Source organism: Clupea harengus, chromosome 7 (genome assembly GCF_900700415.2).
Source record: "Clupea harengus chromosome 7, Ch_v2.0.2, whole genome shotgun sequence".
NCBI lineage: Eukaryota > Metazoa > Chordata > Actinopteri > Clupeiformes > Clupeidae > Clupea > Clupea harengus.
This window is the reverse complement of record NC_045158.1, coordinates 3657033-3665880: the sequence shown is the minus strand read 5'-3', so window position 1 is coordinate 3665880 and position 8848 is coordinate 3657033. Positions and strand designations below refer to the sequence as shown.

The 8848-nt window shown below is 39.8% G+C and overlaps 1 long non-coding RNA gene across 2 annotated transcripts; it reads left to right on the top strand.

Annotated features, from left to right (window-relative positions):
- The first annotated feature begins 1049 nt into the window (after window positions 1-1049).
- Window positions 1050-3064, top strand: LOC105903585. Of its 2 annotated transcripts, XR_004163955.2 has the most exons (4): window positions 1050-1316; window positions 1492-1641; window positions 1748-1780; window positions 2144-3064. It is a non-coding gene; the product is annotated as an uncharacterized LOC105903585 (long non-coding RNA). The 2 variants fall into 2 exon arrangements; XR_004163954.2 differs by having other exon boundaries at window positions 1050-1641.
- Window positions 3065-8848: the final 5784 nt, after the last annotated feature.

Below are 8848 nucleotides of genomic sequence, written 5' to 3'. Positions count from 1 at the left end.
GGAAATAATATATAACAAATATACACAAATATTAACAATTAAATCTGATAAAGATGAAACAGTATATACAAACGATGATTATGATGGCTATGTATATACTACATGTAAATATTGTACCTTTTTAACATTTGTACACGTTCCTCTATGAGTGTATGCGATGTGTATATATGATCAGTTGGTCTGTTGTTTTGCGAAAAACGTATCTGGGATGAATTTATGATATTATTGTTCTGGATAAATTGTCTTATTCTGTTGTTCAGGATGCCACAAATCAATTTCCCTAAATTGCGGCCTTGTGTGATGCCTCTATAGTTGTCAGGTTTAAGTTTGTCACCTTTTTTATGAATTGGTGTGACGTGGCTGTAAAGGGCCCTGAAGACATGGTTAAATTGAATAATTTCAAGATTGCCTCTCTTAATTTAGGGGTACTGTGTTTCAGCATTTGATTGTACCCTCCATCTACGCCACATGATTTTCTGTTCTCGAGATATTTCAATTTTGTATTCAATTCCAGTAATGTTATAGTGGCATCTAATTGACTTACCCTGTCGTTTTCTCAACTGAGAATTTAAGGCTTTTGTTCAGAATTTAGAACAAAATAATTTATTTTCCAAATGTTCTGTCCATTTTCAACCATCAACTAAGGGGATGACTTTTTCTTTGTCTTATGGGGCAAGCATAATGTTGAACAAAACTAAGGGGGGCTGTCAGCCACTTCTCACACCTTATCACACTACCATTGTTCTGACCCTTCACCTGGGACATAGGGTGGGGCTGCCCGACAGTGGTACACAAGGTAGAGAAGTCGCTTAGTAATCAGCAGGTTGCTAGTTCGATTCCCTGTCAAAGCGTCTGTCATATATGACATATTTATCACACATGTATTACCCCCTAATCAATCATTTTGACACTTAGTGCCAATTATAGACTACTGGCAGGATTTACCCTTGGTCATTTGATCAAGAAGAGCCAGTGAAACCAGAGTGAGTTTGCTCCACTTACCTCTGTGGGTCTCTTGTCCCCCTCCTCTTTGTGTGTCTCCTAACAGAGCTCTACACAGACAGCATTGGAGGACAGTGAGAGGATCTTCACTGAGCTGATCCACTCCATTGTGAGAAGGCGCTCTAAGGTGAAACAGCTGATCAGAGCTCAGGAGAAGGCTGAGGTGAGTCGGGCTGAAGACCTCCTGAAGCGACTGGAGCAGGAGATTGCTGAGTTGAAGAGGAGAGATGCTGAGCTGGAGCAGCTTTCACACACAGAGGATCACATCCATTTCCTCACAACCATTTCCTCATGAATTTGAAATAAAGCATCAGGTTTGAGAGGAAAAATGCATAATTTCTAGATCTTTTAATATAATGTCTTAATGTGTCTAACATATTTACATACCTGAACACGAGTGCATGCACACTAAACCAACTGAATTCACCCATCATGTCTGCAGCCTTTGGGAAAATGTTTGCCTCACCTTTTCTGTATTTCTCTCTGTAGAATTTCCCGTCAATCAGAGACTCTCCTCACTCCTCGCCCAGCATGACCTTCAACCAAAGCTTATCTTTTTTGTCTCTGGAGTGAAGGTGCAGCTGGAGGAGAAACTGGAGGAAATCTTCAGGCAGGAAGTAGTCAGGATATTTGCAGCAGGTGGATACAAAAGTAGAATTGACTCAATGATGAATTCCTTATTTAAAAGTTTGAGAATACAAGGATACCACTTCATTTTTATGTATTTTTGTGTATCTCTCAACAGTGATGAATATCCAGACCATCCAGTCTTTAGAATGTGAGTCTCTCTCTCTCTCTCTCTCTCGTGCACGCGCTCTCTCTCTGTCACACACACACACACACACCCACACTACAGCAATTGAAATTTGATCTCAGTTTGGGTTGAAGCATTAGACACATCAGTAAAATTAGGTTACATTCCTGGACCCCAGTGAAAGCTGAATAACCCTTGGTAAAGGAAAAGGCAGTTGCCTAAGAAATGACATTTGCTTTCACAGCTGAAGTGAAATGTCTTTTCACAGGTCTGTCACAGTTGCTAAAAACAAACATTAAAGAAAACAAAACACCTGAAGATGAAGCTGGCTAAAACTATATGGGCTTAGTCAGTGTGTGAAAATAAGTGTATGAGTCTGGTCTTCAGATCCTGGGTGAATGATGTCTCTCTGTGTTGGGATCCCAGTCAGAAGAACAGACAGTAAGGAGAAGCTGCCACCAAGTAAGTCATCACTGACTGATTCTAACAGCCTCTACGCCTTTACATCAGGGGTCTAGAACAAAAATAATAGTTTCACTGTATGTTATCATTGACATCAATAAAACCCTCTTAACCCCAAAGTGTGTTTGGTTCGAAATAAAGGCCTTGATATTAATCATGTGTAAACATGCCCTAAGCCTTATTTATCCAGGGTTTAGGAGACAATACAGCATAATTACTAGATTTTAAAATTTACATTGTGATCAGGGAAAACACAGACAAAAACGGAAGCCAATGGAGGTCAGAGATGGAGTTAAATTTCAGGTTCAGAAACAAACATTTCTGCAAACAAACATTTGTTCACATAAAAAAACAGCATTAATGGTCTGGACAGTTTCCTGCCCCTGTTCACACATGAGCTCACCTGGGCGTTGTCCTGGCACTGTACTAGGGGGCTGGCAGGGTCAAGTCCACACCATTGACACTGAATTCTACCTCACAAACTAGCGATTGACTTTTCTATTAAAGAATAAATGCAATGGAAACTAAAGTTGCCTCGTTTTCCAACAGCAGGGCTGTGATCGTACTTAGGCTACTGCTCTCTCATTATTCTCTATAACCTTCTCTCAAGTTTTCTACCGTAACTCTGGGAATTTGACATTAAAACAGCAGCAGATTTGGGACATTGGTCTTGGACTCCCAAGTGTTCAGACTAAAGCAGCTGGAGACTCGTAATGTCTCTTGTGTTTGGGTCAATGTTAACTACAAGAAAATGTATTTTTCAACCTGAAACTCAATGGCTTTTTGATCATTTGTTTTAAAAAGAATATGCTAAACTAATTTTGATTGAGTTCATACTGTATAACCCCCCCCCCCCTCACTAGTTTATTGTGAATCTTTCCACTCCCTCCATTTCAGTTATTCATGTTGTTTTTATGCTCGTCTCAATATCATGTACACTTGTTAAACTATCATGTACACTTGTTAAATCAGTGCTTTATCTTTTGCAAAAGAGGAAGTGTGTTACAACCAATATGTGAGTATAAAAAAACAGGTTTCATGACAAACAAAGGGCAGTGTTCTCCCGTCCCATCGCTACAGAAGTTACAGCAGTGATCTCAGAATATGTCCTTGAGAGAAGAGCGGTATGCATGACTATCAGTACAAAAACAGGTGGTTTGCCTCAGCAAGAGAGTAGGCCTCCTGTAGGCCTCACAGCACACAGGATAAGCAAGCAGATTAAAATACAACAACAATGGGCCTCATTCTCGAACATTTTCTGAAGTTTCTTCTGAAATGTTTCTTACGGGCTTCGGAAAAACAACGTAAGAAAAAGACATCCGACAAATTCATGAACGCTTGAAAATGTGTTTCTATGCAGCAGAAGTGTTCTGAGCTGTGCTCCACCGGAAGAGTTTTCTTAAATTGAAAGCGAGTTCTTGTGCTCCTGAATTTGCATACATACACGCCCCGCCAGCTCCTTATAAGGCCACGCAACCGTAGTGACGTGTGCAGTCGGAATCGACCGAATCTAAACGAAAGCAACTCATAAACGAGTCATGTCAACGCGGAAAGCGAGCACCGTAAAGAGTAAACGGTGCAGAGGTGGACTGTTGCAGGATGTAGATGTGTCCATTCTATTTCACTATAGCTATATCAACGTGATTGAGTTTAGTGCTTATTTATTTATTCACTTACATTTGCAGTGTTTGTGTGCATTTAGATTTAGTCATTTAGCAGACGCTTTTGTCCAAAGCGACGTACAAGGGAGAGAACAGTCAAGTTACTAGCAATAGAGACCTAGTGTAACAATAAATACTACTTTACTTAAGAAATAGAAAAACGAAGTAGAAAATAAAAACGTGCAGGAATGTAAGTGCAAGTCAAGCACTAGTCGAAGTGCCAGTTAGGAAGGGAGGTGCTCTCTGAAGAGTTGGGTCTTCAAAAGCTTCTTAAAGGTAGAGAGGGACGTCCCTGCTCTGGTAGTGCTAGGCAAAATCCAGACTATTTTCACTTGTAGTTCCACGTTGGTGGAACGAAAAAAGGAAAATAGTCTGGCTTGCCGTAATTGCACAGACGGCAGTGCCAAACGACGCTCACTAGAGGAGCGCAGCATTCTGGTGTAGTCCTTTTATTTATTTTATGACATCACGGTGCCTCGTAGAATCATGACTATACATGTGAAACGTAATTGTTAATGATACAAATATTCTTGTAATTATAATTATTATAATTACTTTAATCCAAGGATGTCTGTAGAGTTGATGTGAACGCAATCACCAACGATTTCTCACAAATTCATTAAAACTTCTAACACGGAGTTTTCTTAAATGCGATTCCTCAAAAAAACACAAAATGGTGTTTTTTTAAGGAATCGCATTTGAGAAAACTCTGGCCGAGTTACAACTGCTATTTCGAATTCGGAAAGTCTTCTGAAGTTCAGAACAAAATCCCAGATGAGAAAACTTTCATGAATGCCAAATGTTTTCCTAAATCCAATTCAGAAGAAATACCTTCTTAAATTCTTCTTAACTGTGTTTGAGAATGAGGCCCAATGTCCTCATTACATTTCTCTATCAACACTTCAAAAACTATTCACACAGTGGGCTTTACAGACACACACACTCTTTTATGAATTACTGGACACTCCTTTATACAAAACATTAAGTACATTTTGTATCAAAGCAATACAAAAGTATCCACAGTTTAGTTCACAAAGTTGGCTGATATGGTGAATGTGTTTAGTGTTATGAAAAAGTGTACATGGTATCGAGGCAATTGTGGAAATGATTGAAGAATTCTTGGTCTTGGTCTAATTCAGAAAAAGTCAACATTTTTTTGAATTTATTTATGAATTCTTGTGGTTGTAATAATAATAACAAATAATATTGTGGTTCCAACAGACCTGTGAACACCCTGTCTAAGAAAAGTAGGAGCACAGCAGGAGAGTCAGCATTCTTTATATATGAGCATATTATGTGATTAAAAAATATGTTTGCTGTGATGTTTATGAATGCGTTTCTCACTCAGGTTATTGGGCTGTAATGTGATGTTTTCTGTCTCAGTGTCTGAAGTCCTGAACCAGAGAGAAGTTCTCACAGTGTACACATAAAGACATGCAAGCTATCACACACATACACATAACGTACACACACACACACACACACACACACACACACACACTGGCAGACACAGGGATACACTCACGTGAATATAATCATGATCATAGCAGCAAACCTACCAAAGCAAACCTAGCAAACCAAATTCAAACCTACATTCATGTAAACATGTATGAGATCACACAAACACACACAGACACACAAACACACACACACACACATCCATTCATGCTTTTGAACTTTTGAATATACAGCTACTGGAACATTTACACCCTCAGTGTCACATATATAAAAATAACTCCATTTACACACACGCATACACACACACACACACACAATTTTATTTATATAGCGCCAAAACAATGAAATTGTCTCAAGGCGCTTTACAGAGCCTGAACCCCCTTATAGCAAACACAATGGCACAAGGGACAAGGAAACACTTCCTGTTAACAGGAAGGAACCTTGAGCAGAACCACGGCACATAAGGGGGGGCCCATCTGCTTGGAGTCGGCGGACTTTCACCTATAAAGACACTGGACACTCCTTTATACAATGGACTCATCACACACAAAGGGAATCAAATGAAACAAATCCAAATACTTACACACAAACAAAGACAAATCACTGTCTTTCACAAGCACTCACACACACACACACAGACACACACACTCAGACATAACCATACTCACTTTTGAATATAGACATTCAAACACGTACAGAATCACACACACAAAAACAAATCTCACTTATATGTGAAACATTCCCTCACAGAAGAAATCACAGAAATAAATCTCATCCCCCACACGCAAGGAATCATATCAAATAACAACAACCACACACACACACACACACACAACACATATAAATACCTAAGTTTGTCCTGTCTTCTCCTCCATCAGACTCCTGCTACTTCACACTGGATCCAAACACAGCACATAGAAACCTCCATCTGTCTGGAACAGGAGGGTGGATTTGAGATATAAGGTCCAGTCATATCCTGATAATCCAGAGAGATTTGATGGGCGGAGGTGCTGTGTAGAGAGGGTGTGTCTGGACACTGCTACTGGGTGGTTAAGCGGTTTATGTTTATATATCAGTCTCATATAAAAGCATCAGCAGGAAAGGAGAGAGTGTGGGTTTGGATGGAATGATCAGTCCTGGAGTCTGAAACTCTCCGGCAGCAGCAGCTCCTCTATCTGTCACAATAATAAAAAGACTAAACCGTCCAGTACAGGAGTGTATCACAGGGCAGGAACTCTGGCCTTCTACAGCATCTCTGACACTATGACCCTCCTGCACAGAGTCCAGACCACATTCACTCACAAACTCTACCCTGGGTTTTGGATTTATCGTTCTGTATTTCAGGTTGGGTTTTGGCATTCTGGATCATCAGTGAAGCTGTTGCGACTGAGATGTACAGATACTGAATCCAGACTACATTCACCCAGCCTCTCTTCCCTGGGTTTAGAGTTAGACATTAGATCACCAGTGAAGCTGTTGTGACCCCACGTGTTGGCAATCGTCTGGGAAGGAAACGATGATCTGGAGATGACATTTGAGAACAAACTTATTTAAAACATTAAGCTGGGATGATGAATAAAATGCATATAAAAACATAAAGAAGTAATTTGCTAAAATGACCTTGGTTTAAATGACCCACTATTAGAGTCGATTACACACAATAACACACACACACACTGTAACTGGGCCAATTAACTAATCATCCCAAACCATGACGTGATTTTCCAAAATACAGACTAATTTCCCAAAACTACAATGCACTACCGCCCCCCCCCCCCCCTTTTTCAAACATGATTCAGATTTATTGAACTTTATACTCTACAACTCTACACACATCATATATCACTTTATACTCTACAACTCTACACACAAATCCCTTCATAAATCACTGATTTATTGAACTTTATACTCTACAACTCTACACACAAATTCCTTCATATTTCACTGGCTGCGCCATTCTCTCCTTTAGTAAGCACTGGCATTTCATTTCATCAACTTAAGTCATCATGGCTCAAACCCAACTAACACACAATTCCCCAGGTGGAAACACTAAGGGCCTCATTTACTAACAGGATTGCGCCGTTTAAGGCGTAAAATAGCGGGTAAAAGAATCGCCGCTCATTGTATGGTTTACTTTAAACCGTATTTTCACCCATAGTTCAAGCAAACCGAACGTCAACAACTCCAGTTTTCAAATGTATCTGCCTAGGGCAGCATTTTTGAAAAGCATGGTTTTCAGTGGTGGAATGCGCCGTTTTAAAGTAAGGGGAGTCGTGTATTCCTACCAGACTATTTAACGGGATGCTATGGAGCAGTTAACCTGGCTATTAACTATCCTAGCTATCTCTAGCTTAGGGTACCATATTAACAGTTTGCAGTTGCCTGTGTGTGATTAACTCATTAACTCGTTAATATGTGTGAATATGAACTTGTGAACATAAACTCGTTAATATTAAGCTGCACAGGCACCCTGATGGGGTAACCATAGCAACCCAGAAACTCAATGTTCGCTGAAAAGTTTAATTTCCCCAAATCAGCTCACCAATAAAAGACAGTCTTGAAATCAAAGTGATCACAACTTTTAATGTGGACGGAAGGGCTAAACGGAGAAATATTTATGAGTTTCTATATTTACCTGGTGGTTCTTCCCTATTTTAGCGGAGCGCTAAATAACACTAATGGGCGGTGTTAGGCGCAGATGACGCGACGAGGGTTCTTGTTTGATAAATAGGATGCAAAATACCGTGCGCTATATGCGGTTTGGCAAAGGCGCTGATTGCGCTGCGGTCGCAATGTTAGTAAATGAGAACCTAAGAGTCAAAATTGGTCACACACCAATCAGAACCTCAGGATGGGTCGATTAATGGGCCATGGGCCAATCAGAACCTCAGGATAAGTAGATTAATGGGCCATGGGCCAATCAGAACCTCAGGATGGGTAGATTAATGGGCCATGGGCCAATCAGAACCTCAGGATGGGTAGATAAAAGAGACATGGGTCACTTGGAACAATGGATCCACAAAGACCTCTGTTTGAGTACAAACTGCTTATTTATTTTATTAGAAATTGTATTGGTAAATACATGGACAATATTTAACCGTTTTAAATGTTCTTTACATATCAGTTTTTCACCAAATTTCAGTTTATTTTACTACAGAACATTGATGAATTAAACTTTTGAAAATGTCTACATGTGTTGTGTCTTTATATTGTGTTCATCATGTGGAGAGGTTGTTCTGGGGGGAAGCACCATTACTCATGCACACACACACACACACACACACACACTCACTGCAGAAACAGCTTCTTACATTAATGCATCATTACTCACTGCAGAAACAGGTTTTTACTATAGTATTTTGGGTTGATCTCGGTTTAGACATTTTCAGACAAGTTTGAAGTTTGTGAATTTGGGTGTGCAGTTATATGTTTGTGCTTGAAGTTTTGGGAAATGGAGTATAATTTCAAAAAATGTCTCTTCAAATCAAGAGCCCACTGCATAATCAGAGTT